Source organism: Sminthopsis crassicaudata, chromosome 3, assembly GCF_048593235.1.
Source record: "Sminthopsis crassicaudata isolate SCR6 chromosome 3, ASM4859323v1, whole genome shotgun sequence".
Classification (NCBI taxonomy): Eukaryota; Metazoa; Chordata; class Mammalia; order Dasyuromorphia; family Dasyuridae; genus Sminthopsis; species Sminthopsis crassicaudata.
In genome coordinates this window covers 376,922,342-376,950,137 of record NC_133619.1, presented here as the reverse complement: position 1 = coordinate 376,950,137, position 27,796 = coordinate 376,922,342, and the positions used below count along the sequence as shown (strand labels likewise).

Sequence of the window (27,796 nt, the reverse complement as noted above, 5' to 3'; positions counted from 1 at the left end):
AAGAGGCTATCAATATGATTTCTGAAATCTAAAGCATAAGTAACTACATTTCTGATTTCAAGAATCACTCTTCCTTGAAGCAACCAATTAATAAACAATTTTATCATCATTAATTCAATTCCTTGGTAATTTACTCATAATCCTTACATGAATTTTATAAAGAATCCTTAAAGCAATGTAGTACTCTGTCTACAGAGATTATTTCTTCAGGAATTTGGGCTCTTTAAATCCCAATACAAAAAACTTTTGGAACTGACTATGATTTCTGCATGTAGTTGAGGTAATTCTAAAAGATACTGGGAATAAAGCCAAATAAAAGACAACCCAAGTAGAAAGAATCTTCTCAGACTGAGGGAGATACTGTACTCAAAATCATTATTTGTAAAAACCCTATTTTGATTACTTTTGTTTTGCCCTAGAGAATTCTTTAATATTCAGCTAGAAATATAATTTCTAGATGACAATATTGCCTATAAAACCACTAGGAAAATGAGTCAGCATAAAGGTGAGGAATATAGAATTGCTTTTGAGACTTGCAGCTACAGATTTCATTTTAAAAAAATGTTTTGCATGATGACTTTTAGAACTAAAAGTCTAATTGTAAAGCACTATATACCCCTATGGCTAACTACATCTGTGAAGACTATACATAACTACAAATAATATGTTAAACAGTTTATCCCCAGATGAGAATCCTAATTAGGGTACAAACTACTGTACAATCCCCTTGCCAAGTTGATGAAGGAGAGCTCTCACAAGGTGATCCATAAGGCAACATCAATACTATTAATCATTGTATCTGTTGAAAATGAGACACAACCATGGGAACAAACAGAAAATCTGTGGCAATATCCCAAGGAAGAAGTTGCTCTCTGATTCTGTTCCCTCATTCATTCCAGCCCCTTCCTCAGCCTAACAATTTAAAAGTATTGGGAGATAGAATCACTCAGTTTGAATTATGGTAGTTGAATTTTTGTCATTCTCTGTCTTGTGCAACTGGAAAGAAACTATAGATTCTTACACTATCCATCAAAATCCATTGTCAAAGATCTTTGGGTTTTATTTTCTCCAAAAACTTACTGAGAACTCATTAAACAGAATTAGCCTTAAAAATAATGGCATAAATAACAGCAGTCATTCACTCATAATATGCCATGGAGCCTCACACAGAATGTTTATTATAACTACTTATTAACAAAGGCAACAAGGCCACCCTAGCTATTGAATATAGCACTGCCTGCATAGTATAAACTGAATGCCACCAAAAACCTCATCCCCAGGTTCCAAAAAGCTAAATTTCTATCAACTTGCTATGGCACCAGAAAAAAATAATAGCAGCTTACAATAACAATAGCTTGTATCTATACTACATTTTCTAGTTTCAAAGCCCTTTTACAACTCTTCCCATCACATCTGGAAAGCCCTTTATACTCTTTTGATTATACCACCAAAGCCCTTTACCACTTTTTTATACCATACTGAGTTAAGACTTTGAAATGTTAAAATGTAAATACATGATTTCGGAGAATAGGCAAAATTTGTCTTTGGTTCTCTACCTCCCAGTTCTCCTGTGCATCTTTCTCACCATTCATTCAGCACCCAACTTCTATTCAGGACACTGTGAAAAACATACATAGACATTGCCAAAACAATGTTCCAAAAACATAACATGTCCTGCATTCTCTCAGCTGACTATGTCAAATAAAACAACCCTTCCCAAAATGTTACTCCAGTAACCTACCAAGGTACCATGCCAGTATCTTTGCCAAGAATATCCCAAAAGGAATTATAAATAATCAAACAAAACTTAAATGATCAAATAATGAAAAAACCAACATAATAATGTCAAATGATAACAACCAGTTGACTTTTGCTAGATATTTGCATATGATTTGTTTCTGTTGTTGTTCAATCATTTCACTCATATACAATTCTTCATGACCCTATTTGGGGTTTTCTTCACACAGAGACTAGAGTGTTTGCCACTTTCTTTTCTAGCTCATTTTACAAATGCAACTGATCAACTAAGGAAAACAGAATTAAGTGACTTGCCCAGGGTCACAAGTTAGTAGTAAATGTCTGAAGCCAAATTTGAACTGAGGAAGATGTCTTACTGACTTCAGACCTGGCATTCTATCCACTGTACCACGTAGCTGGCCTAATTAAAGCTTATTTGACATACACTTCTACAAGTTGAATTTCAGGTCATATGGAAGCCTGATAAGGAGATTGTTTTTCCTTTTCAATAATTTATTTTGTTATTAAAGCTTTTTTAATTTTAAAAATATATGCATGGATAATTTTTCAATATTAACTCTTGCAAAACCTTGTGTTTCAATTTTCCTCCCTTCCCTCTACTTCTTTTCCTAGATAGCAAGTAATCCAATATATGTTAAACATGGTAAAAATATATGTTAAATCCAATATATGCATACATATTTATGTAATTATCTTGCTGCACAAGAAAAATCAAATCAAAAAGGAAAAAATGTGAAAGAAAATAAAATGCAAACAAACAATAACAAAAAAAGTGAAAATGTTCTATTGTGATTCATACTCAGTTCCCACACTTCTCTCTATGGATATAGATGGCTCTCTTCATCACAAGATCATTGGAACTTGTCTGAATCATCTCATTGTTGAAAAGAGCCATCTCTATCAGAATTGATCTTCATATAATCTTCTTGTTGCTATGTGCAATGATCTCCTGATTCTGCTCATTTCATTTAGCATGAGTTCATGTAAGTTTTTCCAGATCTCTCTGAAATCATCTTGCCAATCATTTTTTATAAAACAATAATATTCCATAACATTTATATACCACAACTTATTCAACTATTTTCCAACTGATGGGCATCCATTCAGTTTCCAGTTTCTTGCCACTACAAAAAGGTCTATCACAAACATGTGTGTCCCTTTCCCTCCTTTAAGATCTCCTTGGGATATAAGGCCAATAGAAATACTGCTGTATCAAAGGGTATGCACAGTTTGATAGCCCTTTGGGCATCGTTTTCAGGAGATACTTTTAAGAGGGTAATTTTCTTTTTTATATAATAATAGGTTTTTTTTTCAAACTATGTGCAAAGGTAGCTTTCAACATTCACCCTTGCAAAACCTTTTGCTCCAATTTTTCTCCCTCCCTCCTCACCTCCCCCTTCCCTAGACAGCAAATAATCCAATATAGATAAAACATGTACAGCATGTTTCCACATTTATCATGCTAAATAACAAAAATCAGATCAAAGGGGGAGGATGAGAAAGAAAAACACAAACAACCAAACAATAACCACAAAAGATGAAAATACTATGCTGTGATCCACATTCACCCTCCATAATCCTTTATCTGGATGCAGATGGCTCTTTCCATCACATGTCTATTGGAATTGCTTTCAATCACCTCATTGTTGAAGAGTCAAGTCCATCACAATTGATTGTAATATTCTGGTTAGCTTTCTGGAGGTCCTCCAAAGGGACCTTGCTTTCAGCAGAACAATCACCACAAGAATAGTCAGGAATAAAGACCAAAGTCTTTATTATTTCCTTCACAGTTTGTCTCCTTCGCTTGGGGCCTAGGTTTCTTGGGGTTCCTTCAGATGAGCCTTGATTTAAGTAGAGGAATGCAGAAGGCTGGAGAGCCACCAGGATTATGTGTGAATTTAGAAAACTTTTACATCACCATGCTAAGTACTAAGTATATATAAACTAGATAACCATTATATCATCAATTCCTCTGAGTTAATACCTTGTTTCAAGTATACTTCCCCAGAGTTCTGGCTCTCTACAGTTGATTATTACATAATCTCATTGTTGCTATGCACATTGGTCTAGGAGGGTAATTTTTCTAGCAAAAATTACACAACATACATAATTGCTTAATCTGTCAGACAGAATTGGGTATTACTCAATGGGTAGGCTGTTGTTTTTTTAAAAGATCTTTAATGGCAATATCTATCAAAAATATTGTTCCTAAGTTTTTGCAGATCAATTGTATACCCAGGAAATTGTAGAAACAGTTTGGTCTGAGATAATGGTCTAATTTTCCAATTCCAGTGCAGTTAAATTGGATGAATTCTCCTAGATATTTTGAGGTGTATAATTAGAGTAAGGGGATCTGTCTTCTGTTAGCTTATGAAATATATTAAGGTCCTAAAGTTTTAAATTCTAACCATAATGTCATTTCTCACTATGTATTCAGCAACTTGGTGTTGGGGGGTGGGAGGGAGTTTGTGTAACTGGTATACTAATGGGAGAAGAGATTATCCTCTGTTACTTAATATTCTCTCCTTTTGGCAAATGCCCAAAGGTACAATTTCTTGATTCTTGTCATAAATTTCTTTGACATTTTGCTGAAGACTATGAACTTTTTTAGGGACAATGTTTTAAAAAGTATAAAATGAATTATATGAAGTTACAAAGGAAAAGGATTATTGTGAAATACAGTATCAAAAAACAGTTTTTAAATATTTTATGAACCTTAATGTTAAGAACACTTGTAAACTTAAGGGAAAACATTCCCCAAAGAAGCTGTCTACAATTTAGCCTTTCCAAAGTTGGCTAGATTGCTGTTTCCACTTGTCATAAAGACTGTGAAAAAAATATATTCATTAAAGAATGTAGCCATCATGGTGGAGTAGGATGAGCTTTCATTTTCCTTCCTTTCACCTTAGACTTATGATGTAAAACATGGCCAAGATTCCCCAAGGACAATTCATAGTTCTGAAAAGAATAATTGCTGGGAGACCACGATTGATCCTCAAAGTAACAAAATGTGGAAGGTACTAATAACATTTACATTCCCTTAAGCTCCACAAAAACAGCTAGACTCAGTCCCTAACTACAAAAATAACTAATCAGAATAGGAAGCTATGGTTTCTAAACCCACTCCACACTCCTACAGTCCCAACCTAGCTGATTTCCTCATAACTTAATCCCACTGTGCTCCTGCCTGCACCTGGATGACTGCCTTGCAGGATTCTCAGTCTCCTACAACCAAAGATCCTGTATAAAATTCATCTTAAATGGTTGCATTGACTACACATTTTATACTGTTTGACCTAGACACATTTAATGAAACTTGACTCCTGAAAATTGTTAATTACAGCTACATTTCTCTCTAAAATTCATCAATTTTATTGATGTTTTTGATATTTTTCATTGCTAAAAATTTCCCCAGTATCCTCCTCCCTTCCAGAGAACCACCTTTTATAACACATAATATTTTAAAGACAAAAAAAAAGAAAGAAAAAACAGCGAAATTTAACAATTCATTTACAAGTCTGAAAATAAATGTAATAGTCCACAGTCTTGAACTTCCCACCTATGCAAAGGGGAAGAATCTCATATCTTTGAAGCCACCCTTCTCTTTGTAATTTTGTAAAATACACTTTCAATAATTTTGTGGCATTTTTCTTTCCATTTAGATTTTGGTAAATATATATGCATATATATGTATTCATATACAAATATATATACTTATGTATATATTTGATTCTACTTCCCTCTGTATCAGTTCAATTTGAACATTCTATTCTCCACACTCATCATATTTGTCACTTTTTTACAGCACAGAAATATTACAATTCATTCACGTCCATAATTTGTTTAGTCAGCCCCCTACTTTGTTTCCAGTTCTTTACTTTCACAAACAGTGTTGGATAGCGGCATTTCTAATGTGGAAGATCAGTTTATTTTACCAGGGGTATGAAAGAGCATTTCAAATATTCAAAAGAAAAAGTAGTGCGAATATATGGTAATTTTCAAGGGAACTGCTTTGTTTTTCAATTCCTCTGCACCATTTATCATTCATAACATTAATACAATGTGTACACTATAATCTCATGCCACTTTTTTGGTCTTCATCAATTCCCCAAAATCCAACTAATACCTAAGAAATGACCTAATAACTATGAAAATTTGATCAAGTTATTCACAAAATTCTTTCCTTTCCACTTCTCTTTTTTCAGACCCCAAGATTTTACATAAGTGGAACATGTCCTCTCTTCAAAAAATTCAGTCTTCTTCCCTTTCAAACATGACTTAAATCTCATCTCTACAAAGCTTTTCCAGATGAATAGAGGACCATTATTATGCAATATTAGTCCCATTTCCATTATTAACAGCTCTTTTTGCATACATTGACTGGATTATGTGGTATATTGACTATATGTGTTCACCAATATCTATTTGTAGAAATTTTCCATTAAAGCAGATTCCAGGCAATACAATAACCATATTTTTAAGAAATTTTTATACAATAATTATTTTTCTGAAGTATTACAGAATTCTTTTGTGCCTATTGTATTATAGAGGCAACATTCAAATTTATTTTACAATATAGGCTACATATTAAATATTTTGTAGTCTGTATTCATTCAATCAATATTCATTAAGCACTTCCTATTTTTATAAGAGCACTGAGTCAAATATTATGAAGGTAGATAGTATCTGGCAGGTAGAAGCTAATGTTTCCTTTGGGAAAGTGAGACATACTCACATTATTTAAAAATATAAAACAATATTTTAGAAAACAACATGTAAAAGATGTCAGAGGACAGTACAAGAACCTTCATTTTCACTGCAGTATGTTCCAGAAAACTATATCATAGAGTAGAGCAACAAAAAAAAATGGAACTTATTGTCTCTTAGAAACAATGCTATAAATGGGAGTTGTGTTTCTTACCAAGAAGGACGGATAGTGAATAAATTATAGTTCTATCCAGAAAAGTGTCACATAAAAGTGAAAAGAGGACTATAAACTACTATAATCACTTAAAATAGTAAAATTATATTCCAAGTCCTATAAATGACAATAAACAGAATACCTATATTGATTATTCAGAGTACCAGTGTACTATGAAGTATATACACACATAAAAATACACATTTAAAGTAACCATGTGTAATATAAAAATGAATGTACTAGCTACAATAAACTATAAATGATTAGTATTTTTCCTTTAAAATTTGAAAGGGGTTGAAAGGCATGATTTTAGCCAGAAGGCTTTAAAATAAAGATGTATCTAGAAGGTTTGGGAATTATAAAGAAATTGGTGAGCTTTAGGGTTAAGCTACAGACTGAATTCAATGATCATGATCTTTCTTAGGTGACGAAAACATTATATCTCCATTTTATATCCAAGGCTTTTTGTTTTCTTTAAACAAGAGGGGAAGGGGGAAATTAAGTAGCTAATATAAGGGGAGTTCATCAAGGGCATAACCTCCCCCCCAATCAAATGAAGTTTCTCTATCAAATGCATTACCACCTAGTTAATAGAGTTATGAACATCTCCTAACTGGTTTCCAAAGACTAAAGCTGCCCCAAGGTGGTTGGTTGAGTGGCGAGGAATCTGAAAAATGCATTCTTTTTGCAAAATCTATCTCTTCGCACCCATCCACATGACCTATGTACATGGATGGACAGAAAAAGGGACCCATAATTTAAGGAAATCTTACCACCCAACTCCCACCCACAATGATCTTCTATACAATGTTACAGTGAATTATTTGGACAATGAAAGTCTGATGGAAAGAGCTTTTGCTTGTTCATCAGTCATTGAATATGGCTTCCATGTGATGGGAGTTTATTGGCTAGTTAATTGACTAGTGTTTTCAATATTTGCTTATGGGATTTAGTCAGTCCTTTGCATTTTCTGATCTTTGAAATAAAAACTATCCTATAGCTAATCTTCATGTTACTACTGTGAGTTCCTGTGAGAAATATGGAAATACTTTTACCTACATCTTTGAAAATTTAAACATGAACTATGCCTAAAATAAACTTGGAGATTTCTTGAAGTCAACTTTTAGAAGTTGCATAAGAAGACAAAGAAAAAAAAAGAATTCTTTTTGAGTCACTCTCTAGGATCTGACCTTATCCAACTGAGTCTACAATTTCTGGGAGCTTTGAATCATGGTTATAGTGATTATAGAGTAATATAGGTAGAAGATCATAAGCTATCATGTCATTTTTACAATGATAATTGGCTAAGATTTAATCATGGATTACAAAACTAGTCCAATGAGCATAATTTAAAGAAGTGCAGTTGGATAACCTCTGATAAGATGTATTCTGGGAGTAAACATGCTATTTCTCTGGAACACAAACAATGATGAACTAGATTCTGGTATGTACCCAATAGGGATATAAAGGGTGATGAACTATATTCTGGTGTTGGACTCCTGGGACAAAAAGGATATTAAATTAGGGTAAACCTGGAGAACTATAAAGATTAAGTTTAAAAGCTTGGTGCTATTTAGTCTGGAACTGAATAGAGATTTATAAGCATTTCCAATACCTTACACTAATATATGTGTTCTATAAGCTTATATTTCCTTTTCTCTTTTAAATAAACCCTAAAAATTACTCTGAAGTTTGTGCAGATAGTGAGTAGAAGACAAAAGCGAGGGGACCAGAGATAGAGGTGACAACAGAGGAAGAGGGCAGATAATTAGAAATTGATGATAACAAATCTCTAAAATCATAGAGTTAAGTCAGCTCAGCAGCCAGGAAGGTCCAGTTGGCAAATACTTCCAGTTCCTGTTAAGTGATTGGACTTGAAAGACATTTATTTATTTATTTCCAAATTGATTTATTTATTAAATGTCATCAAATATACTGAGCTTTCAATTCAGCAAATATTTATGAATCACTTATTTAAACAAAGTTCTATGGTAAGTATTGCGAATGCAAAAATGTAAAATAAAAACAACCCACACCCACACAAGTTTACACTTTAAAGAAAATAAGCAATGTATCCAAATTACCATAAAACAAATTAAGAATGACTAACAATTGGTAAAAGGCCAAAATCAAGCCATACAAAGTAGAAATGCATGTCTATAACCATATGAAAAACTATTCAAACTATAGAAACCAGAGAAAGGCAAATTAACAGCTAATGATAGCTAACATTTTTATAATGCTTAAGGTTTGAAAAATGATTCATGTAATTATTTAATTATATTTTCACAATATCCTTATGAAGTAGGTGCTATTATTATTCCCATTTTATAGATGAGGAAACTAAGCTAAGGAATATCATTATTCTAGTAAGCATTTAAGGCTGTATTCAAACTCAGATCTTAACTCCATATCCATACCTGACATTCTATCCACTATATTACCTGGCTGACTCCACAAAAACTATTACCAACAACAAAATTAGATAGTGGTAGGGATGAAGAAATAGTCTTCTATAACTGATTTAGCTAAATGGTAACATATCTAGAACTACATACCCTTCAATCCACTTTCAAGATTATACATCAAAAATATTAAAATGAAGAAAAAAGTGATATATATGTTCATAAGAGCTTTATTCAAATAGGAAAAAATGAAAATAACCTATAAGTCTAATAATTGGGAACTGTTAAATAAATTATATGTACATAAATTGAATGCTATTGCACCATAAATAATGCCAAATATAAGAAATATCAAAAGGAGGATATTTAAAGTGATATTACATGTAAAATAGAATCGGAACAGTATTATATTTGATGAGGGGAGCCTGCAAACTCTTTCTCTTTCTCTCTCTGTGACTTTGGGGATAAGCCATGAGGTAAAGCACTTGAGAAGCTCCTTGAAGGAGAGGTTCTCTTTGAACCCTGCCTTTGTGAAAAACCTGCCCCAAGGAATCAAGATAAAATGATTTCATTCTGTTATGTAGGTGGGACCAGTTGAGTACCACTTCTACTTAGCCAGAGCTGAAGATTCCAACCCCACTAAATTGGAGATTAGCACAGAGACACTCAAAGATTTTCTATTCTGATTCCAGCTCAAACTGAATTCAGCCCCCATCAAAAACTGCCTCCAACTTCTAGCCTAGGCTTCAATTGTAAAAAGAAACAATTTGGGGCTTACTCCTTGCAGAGGACCTACAGGTCATGCCATGCTATGCCAAGGAAAGTCTTTCTCTCTCTCCTTGGCATAGCAAACCCTCTGCCCACTGAAATGATATGTTACCCCCTCTTTATCTCTTTCTCACCTATTTCCCTAAGAAGACGTTATACTTCTCTGTTAGGATTTCTCTGCTAGAAACTTTGCTTCTCTGTCAGGACCTTACCACCAAGGAATTCAGTCTTTCTAAGCATGCATAGCAAAGGCTGACTTCCCAATGCCAATAATAAACTTCTTTTACCAATCCAGCTTTTTAGGCTTAAAAATTCCTTTACGAAGAACCTTTGCACTAACCAAAGGGTTTTCCACAACTCCCTGCCCTGCACCAAATCTCATCATTTGGGGACACAACCCTAAACCTCATCATTTGGTTCCCTGAACCCTAAACCTACTCATTTGACTCCCTGACCTCCAGGAACCCCAAAACCACATCATACTCTTTTGACTATGTAAATGTACAATAACAACCATAGTAAAAAATAGCAACCAAATTCAATAATAATACACAAAAGAAAAAGAGATCAAAGGGGGACAGGGATGCCAAGAGGTTATCCTTGTTTTATTTCCTTAAAGTTAATGTATATTTTAATGTGTGTTTTAAATATCTTAGAATTTACGGTTTTGTAAATTTTTATTGTTTTTTATTTTATGATTGCTCATTTCATTTAATTATTTATAAATTTGGAATACTTTTAAGAAAATAAGAAAATAGCTAAATGAATTGAAGAGCTCAGAGATTCAAGGAGAAAAGAGGAAATCATGTGGGTGGGGAAGGGAATCCTTTGTCCTTTAAAATCTAAATGATTTTGGACTATTCTGAGCTTCTTTCTCAGCTTCCATTCCAAAAGTAAAATGACAACCTTGATATTTTTTATGTCATTATATTTTTAAATATTTACCGAAGCTCCCTGTTTGCCAGTTTTCCTGCCCAATCACCAAATAAAAGAACCAATTTTTCAAACCCATCTGCTAAGCCACTCTAATTGCCAAGCTCACACCTCAACTATTAAATTGGGGTATTATTCTAGCCTGAGATATGAAAGAGAAGAAAAAGGAATACTCATTTGTTAAATTCTTACTATGTGTTAGGAACTGTGTGCTAAGTGCTTTACAAATATTTTCTCATTTCATCCTCACAAGAAGCCTGGGAGGAAGGTGTCATCATTTCCCCCGTTTTACAGTTGAAGAATCAAGGCAGAAAGAAGTTGAGATTTGTTCAGGGTTGCACAGCTTATAAGTATCTGAAACCCTACTTGAACTCAGGCCTTCTTGACTCTAGACCTCCTGTTCTAAAACAGAAATTTGGAATTAGTTACTAGTTTCTACATATAGAAATAGGACATGGAATAATTAAAATAAAGATTTATAGAGGTTTCTACATTTTGCATAAGAGAGAAGAGATCAGCTATCTCTGATTCCATATAGCAAGAAATCATATATGACAATGGGATCATATTTGTGATTTAATAATTCAGGGTACTCCTGGCAAGGAAACTAATAATGAATACTATCTGTTATGCAATTGATAATCTTAAATTTGTCTCGAGCACTGAAAGGTTAAGTGTCCCCTAGCTAATATATGTTCTCAGAAGGACTTGAATCCAAGTCTTCCTAGAAATCAAGATCAGTTCTTTATACTTTACTCCATGTTCTATTCTACCTCTCATTGCCATGGAAAGATGTGTATGCATATCATCTATCTATCTACCTATCCATCTATCCAATTATCTATCCATTGTTTAATATGTATCTATCATAATTAGTAACTATATTGTTTAATATCACATATATGTGTATATATGCATGTCTGATCACACCACCCTGAACATGTCTGATCTCATTTGATCTTGGAAGCTAAGCAGAATTAGGCCTGGTTAGTAATTGGATGGGAGAATTTCTGGTAATCGCAGGTTCTGTAATATGTATAATATTACATATACATATCACTCTTGTATTCTTTGAAAATGGGATGAGATATTTGTAAATACCATTTTTGCATACATTTAAGACTGAGAACAATGATTATAGCTAAAGTATGCCCTTCAGATACTTTCATGTAAATAACATCAAAATGTGGTGGAGAAATCAAGTAATCTGGTTTCTCTTTATTACAATTCGGGAAAATCCACATGCAGAGTATATTTCTTCTCTTCCTAATCTCTTCCTAACTCTCCAATTCACCAATCTCTCCATTATTCATTATTTGGTGGTACAATGATTTATTCTTTCCAATCATATTTGCAATCTCTATCACATGGTTGTTTTCTGTGGTCTGGGATCATTTGTCTTTTTCTTTCCATCAATTTTTCTCCTATAGACCTTTCTCAGGTATGTCTCATTATAGAAATGCTACCACCTTTCTATTTATCTTTTCCCATCATTTATGAATCTAAGTTTTTCATAGTCTGAAGATTTTGTACTATTTTGAGCATCTCTGTATGCTTTCATTTCTTGGGTGACAACCATGCTATTTTTGATGCCATTATCTTTTTAATTCTTACCAAACCTCCAGGCTTGCCAGTATTGCTGCCAAATTTCCCAACAAGAGAATCAGCATGTTCAAACCACAGGCTGAGCTGTTCTAATGCTCTGGCAAAAATCCATGGCCACTCAATATTAAGATTAATCTATAAGCTATATAACAGACAGAATTTTAGAATTAGTTATGGCCCTCACATATAGCAATAAAATATAAAGTTATAAAAATTATTGACATAAATATAGTTGCTTTAAAGTTTGCTAAAGGATCCCAAAGTATTGTTATTCTCAGTTTATTGACAAGGAATCCGAGTCTCTGAAAAGTTGTGTGACTGAACACATGATCACATAGCAAATATGTATATGTGACAGAATTCAAACCCAAGTCTCCTAAGTTCAAGTCAAACATTCTATTTTTCTTCTATTTTTTAAACAAAAGGAAGCTTGATTAGACCTTATTTGGCTCATATTTTTTTAAAAAATCATTCAGAATATATGCATATTGACATAGAATATAAATAACTATCCCATGTGAAATAAAATCAAAGATAATCTAATAAAATCAAGTAGAAAAAAGGAAGGTGAATTTCAAGCATAATTCCTCCCTCTTATATCATTCTTCCTTTCTTTCTGCTTCCATCATCTACACTTAAATCGATAGCAAGGTAGCATAGTGCATAGATCAGCAGGCCTGGAACAGGAAAACCTAAGTTCAAATCCTCAGACCCTTAGCTGTGACTTTGGGATCCAGTTTCTCCAACTGTAAAATAGGTATTAATAATAGTAAGGTACAAATGAGATAATATTTGTAAAGCAACTAGCACATAGTAGTTGCTACATAAATGTTATCTATTATTATTGTCAATTTGTGTAATCTCCTTGAAGACAGAAATCATTACTTTTTCATCTTTATAGTGTCTTGGATATAACAGATACTTAATAAACATCCATGAATGAATACATTTTCCTTGAGCTATATAGAATCAAAGTTCTATTTGCCATACTTGACCTCAGAAGAGAGGAAGATTATTACATGCAAAAAATATGAAAAGGAGGAAATCCTTACTGATAATCTGACCAGTTCATTATTCACTTCATTTTTACTATAGCAAGCCTACATCACCAAATTTCAAATTCAGTATATTCCATGAACTTGGTAGAATTTTTGCTTAATACATGTCACCATAATAAGCAGCTTTATACATTATTAAAACAAATTTCTCATATAGACAAATATGAACTGGGCACTACTATTTCTGGGATGATATAATAGTCATTTGTAGGTTACATCTATGTATCTATAAGATTTGCTCCACTCCCATGATCCTTTAATAGGATATTTGGCTTCATTCTTGGTTCATCAGCCTCTGGAAGAGAATTCATTCTTTCACAAGTGTAACTCTTTCATGTGCATTTTTCCTCTTTATTCAACTGAAGTTCCCAGAGGTCACAGACTAAACCCTGTAGAAGTAATGTCATTTCCCTTTCTGAGACCTTGCTTCCCTGATTGATAAGTGCTTATAAAGTTGAATGCATTCATCTGATTCACTTATTATTACTATGACTTCGTAGTCCAAAACATCCTTTACTAGCCACTACTCCTCTCTATGTGTTGTTATCTCTAAATGGAATGCAAGCTCCAAAAACAGAGTATTATCTTTATTTTAAGGGTGGAATATATTGATTAGTACAAAGTTCATGATAAATTAAATGCTTTTCATTTTTTTTTATTTTTTATCATTTCTTTCACATTCTCCTCAAAACCTAGCACATTAGAGATATTTAAAAATTTAAATATCTAAGTAAGAATTTATTGCTCATAAATCTTAGCATGTGATACAGTAGAATTTGGTTTGGTTACTAATATCCACATTTGGGGACTCTGAGAGTGCTGAAGAATAATGTGCTAAACCTGTACTATAAAATATCCATCAATATTATCTTTTAATTCAGATAACTCCATAATCCAAATGAAATTCATGCATATAAGGTTATATGATATACCCTTTAAGCCTGTATTTCCATAAGAAAATTCATTCTATGACGTTTAGAACTTTTTCACCTGTGACAGAAGCAATATTCTTAATATTCTTCTTTTTAATAAACAACTGAAATCTGAATCAAGCGACTAATACAATATCAACTAGAAAAAAGACTCAACATTATTAAAATGTTTCAGAGTATTATGTACAGCTGAATAATAGTTGCAAATACAAAGGAAATACAGACTCTTTCTCTTTATAGTTCAGCAATGAAATACATGTCACATTCTGCTTTTTTAATTCAAGCATACCACAACTGAGACATTTGATTCCTGATGAAAATTTAACTTAAGATATGCCCTTCAGTTCAGTTCAGTTTACTGAGGAGAATGCCACCTGCCAAATAATTCTACAAACCTACTTGTAAATTGGTACAATTTGATGAAGAGTGCCATAATAAGTAATCACAATAAGGACACAACAAATTGGTACAGAGGAATATGTAGTAACTTCAAATTAGAAAAACTGACCAAATTCAGTTTCAGTCTGAAATTTTTTTTCTTATAAAGTAATAAAATGCTTATAGTTCAAAATTTTAAAATATATATGTGTGTGTTTGTAAATATATGTGCATATGATATAAGCTATATTTACATGTATATGTACATAGATAAATATATTTTATTAATATGTATATATTAGCCAACATATATATGGCATATAGAAAATGAAAACTAAAAATATCAGAGATTAAAAAAGAGAGAGGGATAATTTAGTCAAGTAGGGAAAAGGCTAGGTTTAGTTAATAATGGCTTCTACTTGTCTTGTAGAAGGTTTTATAAAAAGAGTACTGACCAGTTGCTCTGTATTTTTGCTAATAGAATAAAAGGAAAGGAGCATTTTTGTAGCATGTCAGGTTCAGATTAGACACAGAGAATAAAATATTAATCATTCTGTAGTGAAGAGAATTTCTAATTTAGACCTGAAAATCTTGAGTTTTAGTTCTAGTTCTGATATTCAGTTTGTGATATTGGCTAATTACTCCGTGACTGAGTTTCTCATTTTTCATGATTAAAAGAGAAATAATGATACCTTGAGCTTCCTCTCAGAACTCTTGTGAGAAAACTATTTTCTAAAACCACATTGGCATTGTATAGATCTTAGCATATTAGCATTATATAGACTTGGCTTGTTATAATATTATTATTATTATTTTAGAAAAATTGTTTTTCTCATCTTGTCAAATGGAATTCAGGTATAAACAGTCTAGTAATAAATTGCTTATCCTATAAATTAATTAATGCTCTGAAGACTACTAAAAGGGTGGATAAAATAGTTGATAGTTGAATAAAATAGTTGGTAGTTGAATAAAAAATTAAGATTAAACTCCTCTACTGTAACCTTACTGTAATCATTCTCAATTTAACACTAATTGAAATGAGGGTGAGGGCAGGCAAGTGGTGCAGTAGATAGATTACTAGGTTTGGAATCAGGAACACTTGTCTTCCCAACTTCAAATCTGGCCTTAGATACTGACTAGCTGTGTGAAACTGGGGAAGACCCAATTTGCCTTAGTTCCTTTTCTATAAAATGAACTAAGGAAGGAAATGGGAAAACATTCTGTCAAGAAAACTCCAAAAATCAGATATGACTTAAACAAATGAACAAGCAAAAAAGGTGATAAGAATCATATATACCTCCTTTTCTTTCCACAGATTTCTTCTAATAGATCTCTATATTTTGAAAGCTTTTCTATTCCATCAAGTTTGGACATTTCTAAGTTTTGACATATTTGTATCTATTTAAAATGTTCTGAAATTTTAAATGAATCAGTGTTGTGCCTAGACAATTTTGAATAACAGTTAGGCCTATGAATATGTCCACTTCCAGTATAATTTATTTTTTGTAAGTTCTCAAAGTTGTTTTGAGATCTCTAATTTTAGTATGATGTCTGTTAGTCCATATATGAAAGATAGCATATTTCTAATGTTTTATTTTATTCTATCTATCATGTAATGTCTTACTACATATGGATGAAGTTATTACTAAATGTTTACTTCAGTCAGTAATGTGTTCCACAGAACATTCCTTGTATAATCTATATTAGATCCCAAATTGAAGCTACTGAAAGTTATCCTACCATAATTTCTGGTGGATGAGCACCTAGTACTGAATTAACCTCATGAATTCCATCATTTCTAGAAACAGTATGATTTAGCCATTTGTTCAATGTTTTTGGAAGGGGCTTTTTTGTTATTTTTTTACTTTTGTTGATCAACATATTGTTGACTGAGTGTATGTGGATGTTGCTCATACTGGATCTTTTGATTATATTCTTAGATCTTACATACTTCATAAGCTCCATTAAGAAGATATTTTTGGTCAATCTAAAAATCCAATTGAATGTGCCTTTTATTAACTTTTAGTATAAAAAGTGATGTCTCCTCATAACCAAAAATATTTTGGGTGTTTTTACCTCTTAGAATATGCTAAGGTTTCTATGAATTTTCTTTATATTTCCATTAAAAATATTACTTTTTCTATAACTGCCTTATGAGTGAATAATGAGTCAATGTTATCCTTCTCTGGTTTTCTGTTGGAATATTTTTTTCAAATCTATTTTGGTTCATTTTATATGTTCAAAAGTATACATTATGACTAATGTTATGCTGATATTAATAGTTTTAAATATATTGTTCCCACTGAACTTGACTTTAAGATATTAGTCTCTATAAATTCACTGATATTTTATCATTATCATTATTGTTATTGTTGCTATTGTTGTTTTTACTATTAAGACAAGTCATAGGATTTGCTTCTTTGCTAAACTTAGAAAATTTCTAGGTTCACTGATGATTAAGTGCTTGTTGAATGAATGCTCTGGTATATTTTTAATTTATAAAATCAACAATAAACCAAAGCTAATGAAGCATATACTCACTAAAATGACATTTTAGAGTGAATAATTTTTAAAGGAAAGTAATTAATAAAACACTAATGGTAAATATTTTTGTAATTTTTTTTCAAGATAGGGAATAGATTTTTTTTTTCTTTTCAAAGAGATGTCATTTTAACAATCTGTCTTATATTTGGTACAATACCTTAAGTGAAAAGACATAGCACTGAGTGGTATTTTAAATAGTTACTGTTGATAGGCCCACATTTCTTAAATCTCTGCCCATCTTAATTCATCCTTCATTCAACCACTAAAGTGATTTTCTAAAGCACAGGTACAATTATGTGAATCCCCCAACTCAATAAACTCCAAGGGCTCTCTATTATCTCTGAGATGAATTTGAAATGTTCTGATTGGCATTCAAAGCCCTTCATAACCTAACCTCCTTATATCTTTCCATTCTTTTTACACTTTGCCCCCCAGCAAGTATTTTTCCATTTAATGGCACTGGGCAGTTGGCTATCCACAAACAAATTATTCCATTTCTCTTTGCTCTTGACTATCACTCATATATAGAACACAATACTTCTTCCATGTTACTTACTGGTTTCTTTAAGTCCCAAATAAAATTCTGTCTTCTACTGGAAGGCTTTTTTAACTCCTCTTAATTCTAATGCCTTCTTCCTGTTCATTATTTTCTATTCGTCCTGCATATATATCTTGCTTTGTTTTTAGTTTTTCACATGTTGTCTCCAGCATTAGATTTTAATCTTGGGGGCAGATTGTATTTGCCTCTTTTGTATTTCTAGAGTTTAACACAGTATCTGGCCCATAGTAGGCACTTAAATGTTTATTGATTGATTATTGGACAGAATGAATGGCAAGCTACTTTCCAGCTTTTAGATTTTATATGTGATTGACCTCTAAGAATAAGATCTTTATAAATATGTTTTGACATCTTAATTACAATAGTGAATTGTTTGATATTGTTTCTACCTTGATTGTGGATGATTAATGAATATATTTAGATTTAATAATAGTAACAATAATTATTATTATTTCTATTTCTATAATGCATTAAGTTTTACAAAATATTTTATAAATTTGGACTTAGGTCTTCTTATCTTTATAAGTATGTTCAAGAAAGGTTAAACATACATATACATATGTAGTGAGAGCAGGATTTTTTAAACCTCAATGTTCTCCATAAATTATTATCATCACAATTATTATATCATAAATCTTCCATTTAACACCAAGAAGTCAATTTGTTTAATTGTTTAATTTAAAAAAAAAACATTTAATTTGTTTATATATTAATATTTCCATTAGGGCATGATTTTTACTTAAAGCAAGGTTAATTTACTTTTCATAGGAACATTTTATTGATCCATTTTTAATATTTTATTTTCCCAACCATGCTTTGTAGCTTTTGAAATTCAGTAATTTGCTCTTATTCAGGATGTTATTCAAAGGCATGCCTTTTGCAATGCAGTTAGCATAAGAAAAAATAAAGCTAATTACTTTAAGTTGGGTTGAAACTTATGATACTGTCCTCAACAACTCCATGTGTTTCTTGTACAGGGAGAAAGATTTGTCTTGGCAAAGAGTGGGGTCATTTCTTCATGGGAGACTGGATTGAAAAAGGAGAATAGCAGAAGGCATCTGAATGATATAAGGTGATGAAGAAGGGAGAAGGGGAACCACTCATTTATCAATAAGACATATTTCTAGTCCTAAAATGTATTTTATTGTAAAACTCCTATCATTATAAGGATAAGGAAAGTTAAAGGAGAATGAGACAAGCTTTAGGACCCTAGACATATTAAAAAACAGTGGCTTGAGCAGAGTTCAGGGAACAGACCCATAGTTCTTAAAGCATTGATTGAAAAATTTCTAAAATAGTTGCTACTATCTAGAGTCCCTTCTCAATTCTTCCCTCCCCTTCTCTCCTTTCTCCCTCTCCCTTGTTCTCTCTCCCTCACTCTCTTTTTCTTGCCAGGATTCTCGGGTGTGAAAAGAAATAGTTTGGGAATTAATATGCACTCCTCCCTATGCTCAAACCCAGCATACTTAAGTCAATTCTAAAACACAGTCACACTTCTTCAGTCACCTCTAGTGCAAGTAGCGTTTTATTTTTGTTTTTGCATCTAAAGGTCTACTATGATGTCTGGTTCATAATAGGCATTCAAAAAGTTCTTGTTGATGTTGATTGATCGCAGGGTTCTGAGACCTGGAAAAGTTATAGAAGGGTATCAAAACATGGTCCTTGCACAAAGATAAAATTTGAGGAAAATATAAGACTGTATAATCAATTGCTTAATTATAGGTATAGCCCATAAGTTCTATAGGAATTCATATAAGGGAGAGAAAACACTGTGAGTTATTTAATTAGTCAAGGAAGGTTTGATAAAGTAGATGAGATGAGCTGGGCCTTAAGAGGTAAAATTTGGATAAAATATTAAGACAAGTTTATTCCAAGAATGAGTAAAGGCATGTAAGTGGGGAAGTGCATGACAGATAGGAATAACAGCAAGAAAATAGATTTGCCTGAAAATAACCATTATAAAATAGTGAAAAAATAAAGTTGGACAGCAAAACTGGGCTTAATTAGTGAAGTCAGTTATAACTCATGTGACAAGCAATTGTGACAACACTTCAGAGGCTTTAGAAAAAAAATTCATAAAATGAAAGTCATTTGGCTCTCTTCAGCAATGAGATGATTCAAACTAGTTCCAATTGTTCAGTGATGAAGAGAACCATCTATACCTAGAACAAGGACTGTGGGAACTGAGTGTAGACCACAACAAAGCAATTTCACTCTTTCTGTTGTTGTTTGCTTGCATTTTTGTTCTCTTTCTCAGATTTTTTTCTCCTTTTTGACCCAATTTTTCTTTTGCAGCAAGATACCTTTATAAATATGTATAGATATTGGATTTAACATATAGTTTAACATATTTAATATGTATCAAACTACCTGATATCTAGGGGAAGGGGTGGGGGGAAGTAGAGGAAAATTTGGAACAGAAGACTTTGCAAAGGTCAATGTTGAAAAATTAGTCACGCATATGTTTTGTAAATAAAAAGCTATAATAAAATTCTTTAAAAGAACATTAAAATGAAATCATTTTCTAAGATTTCTCTCATATGTTAAAATTTAAATTTCTTTTAGATGGAGATTATAACACTATATGTAGAAAAAGGTATTATGGCAAAACAGACAAAATTCTACCCTCTGAGAGAGTAAGACTGAGTTCAAGTCCTGCCTATGACACATACTGTCTATATGACCATTAAATCATGTGATTTATTAATAAGACTATAATTCTCAGAAGTTACAAATGTGTATTAGTAGACGGTGATGCATCTTCAGGAGATGCAAACACCAAAAAAATTTCAGATCTATAGAAAGCTAGATACAACTCTGATAGAAGAAAATAATGGCCTCCAAATGGAGGACATTGTATAATTTCCTCTCATTCATCCTCACCTCCTACAAATACCTCAATAGGTCATCCCTTCCAGTGATTAAACAGGAAGCTATTTCTAGTTTTGAAATGTACTACCTCAGACAAACTTAAATCCCAATGGTTGCTGTCAACAACAAAAGTAATTTTGAAATAAGCTGAAATCTATTTTATCTAAGTTTTAAAAGATTAAAAATTTAGATTTTAAAAAATATAAAAAGGATGTTCTTTAAAATGAAATTGCTATCTAAATGAATGCTAAACAAATGTATTTTAGTTAAGTACAATTGGTTTAATGATATACACATCTTTCCCAAAAACAAGGTGGAAGAAAAACACATAGCTATCTAAGTCATAATGAGAGAAGGCAGTTAGGTGGTCCAATGAATAGAGTGTCAGCCACAGACTCAGATGCTTATTAGCTATATGACTCTGGCCAAGCCACTATAAACTTTGTTTGCCTTAGTTTCTTCATCTATAAAATTAACTAGATTAGGAAATGAAAAACCACTCCCATATCTTTGACAAGAAAACTCGAAATGAGGTTGCAAATCAAAATGACTGAACAAAAAGCATAAAGAGAGAAATCTTTCTCTTGAACGAGTACTACAAATAGTCAATTTGGAATTCGGGAAAATATTGGGATGGAATAAGCTTGAGATCCTATGAAGATTTTATTGATATTGACCAAGTTATTTCCAAAATATCCATATTGAGAAGCAATTTTTACCCAGTAAAAATTTGCCTCATGTACATAGATGATTAAAATAACATATAACCCAAATGGCAATAATCAAAAGAAAAATAATGAAATATAAGAAGACTAAATGTCACTAATGACAACCTCCATGATACAAAAATAGTATAAAAGGCAACATCCAATACATGTATAACCAGAAAAGGAGCTGAATTTGTCATGGAGAAAGAGACAAGACATATATAGCCTGAGTTGTATATTAGTAGAACTAAGATACCAGAAGTTTAGAATTAAGACAGATGAGTTGGTCTGTGGATGATTTATAGGAAAATATGAAACAAGTCAACAGGACAGATAAACAAGGGGCCTAGAAAGAAATGAGTATAAGTAGAAATAACTATATAAATGCAATGCAAGATTTATAAAATAAATGTATTGATGATGCAAATAAAATAATCAGTCAACCAATAAAAGTAAATTAAAAATTAAAAATGAGGCAAATGGACCCTGCATCATAGTAAGCTTAATTGCTATAAAGTTTAGAGATTTTTTTAACTTTGTGATTCATTTAGAAATAATGAGGAGGTACCTAACACAACTAGGGGACACTAATCAACTTCATATCCTAACTCATGTAAGTTTAAAATGACAACAATCTCCCTCCTCTCCTCTCTCTCTTCCTCCCTTCTTCTCCCACCCTCACTGTTTCTTTCTCACTTTCCCTCATCAATATTTTGAAGAATGGTCCATGTACTGCGATGTCAAATCCAAATCCAGTTTCACTAAAACTATAGTCAACTCCTGTATGTTTAATCTGTAAAAATGCAATGATTAAAATAATTTGGTCAATATGGCAAACTGGAAATAGCATTGGACTTGGAGTTCAAAAATCCAGCTTCTCTTTTTTCCTACCTGTGTGTTTTTGGTCACATCACTGAATCTTTCTGTATCTAAGTTTGTTCATCTATAAAATAGAATGTGTCCTAAGAGAAGAAAACTATAAGCAACATATGAGGTAATATAAATCACTTTGTCAAGTATAAAGTATTATAAAGATGTAAGGCAATATCATTAAAGCATCCATACAATGGCACAAGCAAAAAATCATCTCAATTGCTAGAGAATACCCTCCTTAATCTTGTAATTAGTTATAGTGTTTTTCCCCCTTTAGGCTTTCTGAATCTTTACATCTAACAAATATCAGGCAGACTGCAGAATTCTACAAAAAGACATGGTAATTCATGTTCACTGTCTTTCTTATTCTCACCCAAAAGCATTAATACTATAAGTGATATAATAAATTGCATGTTGTAATTTAATAAAGCATCAAAGGAGTACATGCGTCTAAAAATTCAGAAAGTACTCACCTGGATTCTACCTGCCTAAGTCACATTATTCACATTATATAGCAGGGCTGGGAATTGAAAAGGAACATCCAGAATTCTAAATGCTTCTTACTTTATTAAGAACTACAAGATGCCATTAGACAATTATATTACCTAACAATTCTACTTCTCACAAATAAAATTCCTAGTAAAATCACCAACAAAACTATTTCAATTAATGGGCAATAAAAAGAAGTGAGTAAAATGTTTATCATCTTTGGAAAGGTGGTACAGAGACTCACATCTGTCAAAACCCTAGTTCCACTTGAACTTGCAAAAGCAAATGTCTACAATAGAACTGAGTTCTAAATTCCTCCACTCACACAGCTGTAACATATTAATTATCACTTGGATACTAATCCTTTTAAGAGCTCCAAATTAGGGACTTGTGTTATATTTAGGAAGTTGCCCTTAGCATTAAAAATATAATGGCTTCTTTTATAGTTGTATAACTAGTAGGAAGTTTTCTTTTTAAAATGTAAAATGCTCATATACATTTTAGGTTCAGAAATTCAAAAGACTTCCCTAATAGCCACAATGATACTTAATGGTACAGTAACATTACATAGTTATTCAAATGCTTTCTACTTTCTGTCTTTAGTGCAAGATGTCTGGAAATTCTTTTAAATAGAGCTGTTCTTTTCTCCTCCAGGTATTTCAGTTGTCACTACTTAGGATCATTTAACATGTTTATCTGGATAATGTATTTAATACATTGTATCATTTGTCATCTTGACTGTTAACTCACTAGGATGAATCAACTATTCTTCATCATTCTATTCAAACTTTGAAAAGATGTTATTACTTTAATGTCTAATCTGTATAAGTTATAAACAGTAGCAGAATCACAGCTTTGGCAAACTGTGAGGTTTTGTGGTCAGAATTGCAGGACTCCTCCTGAGTTTACTGTATTATAATTAAGCTGATCTGCAGTCATGATTTTTTTTTTTTTTTATTCCAAGGGTTCCCTCAACAACTCACCTTTGAAACTTTCTTCCCTCCCTCTTTTACTTCTGTATGTTTTGTTACAGTCTTTGAAGATAAGCTATTTCCAAAAATAAAATCTTGAGAAATGATCCCAAATACTAGATAACTAACATTCGTGATACTAGAAATAAAATTATATGCAGTTCTTTTTATTTAAAAAAAATAGATGTATGTATAATGGAGAAGAGTGCACACACACACACACACACACACACACACACACACACACACACACACACACCCCTGCTAGAAAAACAAACAAAAACATTGTTCTCAGAAGAATAGACTTTTAATCCTGGTTGTACCCCTTCCCATTTCTTTGATTTACAGCAGTCAAGTGGTGCAATGAAAAATGAGTGGACTCATAGTAAAGAATAATTGAGTTCAAACCCTGCCTCACATGTTCTTACTTGTCTTCTTACCCTGAGCAAATCACATGACTTCTGTCTCACTTTCCTCAGATGTAATAACCCCTTATAAGGATAAAATGAGATATTTCTAAAGCACTTTGCAAACATTAGTGTAATATGAAAGATTGTTGTTGATATCATTGTTACTTATTATCTCTGAATCTCAGTTACTCTTATTTTACAAAACAAGAAGATTAAACTGGATGATTTGCTACTAAAGTACCTTTGTGGTGATTTTGAACAATCACTTGACCTAAGTCTTGATTTCTTGATCTATAAAACAAAATAACTGTAGTGAGGGAAATAGTAAAGACAGTGGACCAGCTGATATCTAAGGCCTCTAGATTCTATGATCTGTAAAGTCCCTTTCAGCTGTTTTTTTTTTAATTTTTTATTTCCAAATTAAACATTTTTATATTCCTCTATTTTTTTAAAGTTCTCGGGTAAAGATAAGTTTAATATACTATTCCATTTTTATAACTGTTAATTCTTTCTACATGAGTTGAGATGGTATTTGGGGGAAAATAAAGACATTTTCATTAAACATACTCTTCCTTGTCTCAAAACTTCTTTTAAAACCAATGGTTGAGAATTAAGGAATATTAGAAAAACAGTTATTCAAGTTTAAATTTTGATATTAAGAAAAAGTACTATTAATGGTTCAAAGAAGTAATAAAAATAACCATATAAAAAGAAATCATTCTATGTCTATGCCTAAAATAAACACACACACATATATAAACATATGTATATTATGTTTCTTAACCTTCATAAAACCCTGAATAGAAGTTTACTGATTATTAAATTTTCTATAAAATCAAACTATGATAACCTATAGTATAGCCCAGTATACACACACACACACACACACACACACACACACACTCACACACACAGACACACACACACATCACACAGACAGACACTGTTTCTGTTGGGGTCTAGATATGTTATACTTTTTTACACTGTATTTTTATATCCAGTTTATCTTTCTAATTCTGTTTGACTTAAGCTTGTACTAGCATTACTTTACAATCCTTAAATAAATAAAAACTAGCCATTGGGGGAGGCAGCGCAGGGGACTATTGACTGACAAAAGGAAGCCAGCAAGTCTTGTATTCAAAATCACTACCATATTCATAAAATAAATCATACAACCTAAATTTGCATTTATCTCAATTTTGATAATCAAATTACCATTATTAATGATATCAAACAGTCTGGAAACTCTTTTTGATACAACTTTTTAGAGCTATTCACCATTAGCAATACTAGCTTTTCCCATAACATGTGAAAATGTCACTTTGAGTATCCAATATATAATTTACTACTGAGTAAAACTTTTTTTTTCACTTGATGCAATGATCATGATTTCTTTAGGGGAGTTTTACCCAGATGTATTATCCGCTAGAAAGAACATAAGAGGATATCCCAGAGGACTAGATGCCTTATACTTACCCAACTGAACTACCCATTCTTGACACTGCTTCAGAGCTAAATTTATCATTCTGACATGCTACTATTGCCTGAAAATGAAAACTAAGCTCCCCTGTCCCCAAAAATAAAAGGAAAAAAAAACAAAATGTTTCACTGTGCATCTGAATTAGTTGCTGTTATTGGAATATCTATTTAATGCAGGGTAACTACATGTGTAGAAGACAGAAATGGAAACTGACCTTGCAGATCTTATGGTTAATATCTTATTCAAAGTAAGGACCTGCAAATTAGTTTCTGGTCACTTTTTCCTAACAATTAAAATTCAGGCAACAGAATTATCTTACACAAAAGATGCATTATTCTTACAACTGTATCTAATACTGAACCCTCATATATTTAAAAAAAAAAAGTTATAGCCTTTAAATAGATCACCTTAAGACTGGTTCAAAGAAACTTCTTTGTTTGATATATATTTCTGTAAATTAGATTCCTCACTCTATTTTTTTTGCTTCTAAGAGATGAGACCATATCATTTAAAATTCAAAAAGAAAGACTTTTCTTTTTTTTTCCCCTCATTGAAAATTTTTAAAACTGCACAAAGCAAAGAGTTCACTAACAAAGTGCTTTTTTTATTTCTTTGAATCTTTTATAAACTTTGTGAGTATTGGGGGGGGGGGGAAGAGTAGATTCATTAGGATTAAGTAAATAGGAATTCTCCCACTATTTGTATTTCCCGTGGTTCAAATTTTCTTTTAATATGATGAAATATTATAATTGTGTCCAATTCCCGTTCTATTTATTACTCCCTTCCTCAAAAAAACTTAGACAATTTGTAAACTGTTGCTGCAGTCTAGTGACACTTAAATGATACATCAGAGACAACTGCAAAACTTCTTGGCTTGTTTGGATATCCTTCAGGGGCCCTCACCAACACACTCTGTGAGACACCCACCCCCCTTCACTAAGATGAACACCTCAATCTACTTGTTTAACAGACAAAAAACACCAGCTATTATTCTAATAGTTCTGGCTGAGAGAGCAGCTTTCTTTAACTGTAACTGACTGCCAACCACATCGGAGAGGAAAATAAAAATGAATCTTCCCACCACTATGCACATCGAGCCCAAGCAAGCAACACTGAAGATAGCACTGCCAGAGGCTAACTCCTCAGGATGCTCAGACACTAAAGTCTTTGAATGAAGTCTCATCGTCTGATTGTCCCAAGCTCCCAGTATGATGCACCTGCCACCTAAGAACTAGCTTTCAGTCGGTTCAGAGCCCCTCTTATTTCCAGGGGACTCAGAAGTAGCTTTCCAAGTTACCCTAACCTGGGCTATTAGCCGGAAATGTATTACGTTTCCCTTTTTCTTTTTCTTCCTTCCTTTCTTTCTTTCTTCCTTTTTTTTTTTTTTTAAGTCGGCAAAAGAAAAGGAAAAAAAAACATACACGAGAGGAAGGAAGGGGGGGAAAAGTCTCTATTCCTTGGTCTCTGAGTGGCCGCATCCCTGGACTGCTTTCATCCTTTCCCAGGTCCATCCAAAGCTTCCTAGCTCAGAGCTGCTACTCACCCTGTTGGCCTGAGCCCGCCCAGCGAGTGGGAGCCGCGGAGCCCCAAGCTTCCTTAGCAGAGGAAAGATGGTGATGTGTAATGGGAGACCACCCATTCCAGCGTCTGACAACCCGCGGGCGACTCGGGCTCCTCAGCACTGGAGGAGGAGGAGGAGGAGGAAGAAGAGGAGGAGAGGGAGGAAGGAACAGCGCAGTCGGACGCCATCTGCTGTACACCTCTGCAAAGCCATTGGCTGCCTGGTGCGTCCCTGGGAACTGGCGGGGCGAGGGGATAAGGGGAGACACCTTGCTCTATCCCTTCTCCAGCAGCTGCTGCGCCCCTCCTTCTCGGAGCGCGCCCTGCGCCTTTCCTCTTCCTCTCCTCTCTCCTTCTCCCTCCCAATCCTCCCCAGGGAAGCCAGCCAGCTTCCTTGAGTATACCCTCCTTTTTTGTCTCCCTTCTTGCACCTCCCAAGTGCTTTTTCTAACTTTGGACCTGCAAGCCGGGGGTTTTGCTTTGAGGACAAGAGGAATTTCACACACACACACACACACACACACACACACACACACACACACGCACGCACGTATACATATACATACACTGATCG

The 27,796-nt window shown here is 33.0% G+C and overlaps 1 protein-coding gene across 1 annotated transcript in view; it reads right to left on the bottom strand.

Moving 5' to 3' along the window:
• THSD7B (thrombospondin type 1 domain containing 7B) overlaps positions 1-27,406 on the bottom strand; it is a 1,297,161-nt gene extending 1,269,755 nt beyond the window's left edge. Inside the window, exon 1 of the mRNA XM_074301932.1 lies at positions 27,206-27,406. The gene's annotated coding sequence lies outside the window, so the exon portion shown is untranslated. The remainder of the gene's footprint in view (positions 1-27,205) is intronic.
• Between the last annotated feature and the right edge of the window lie 390 nt (positions 27,407-27,796).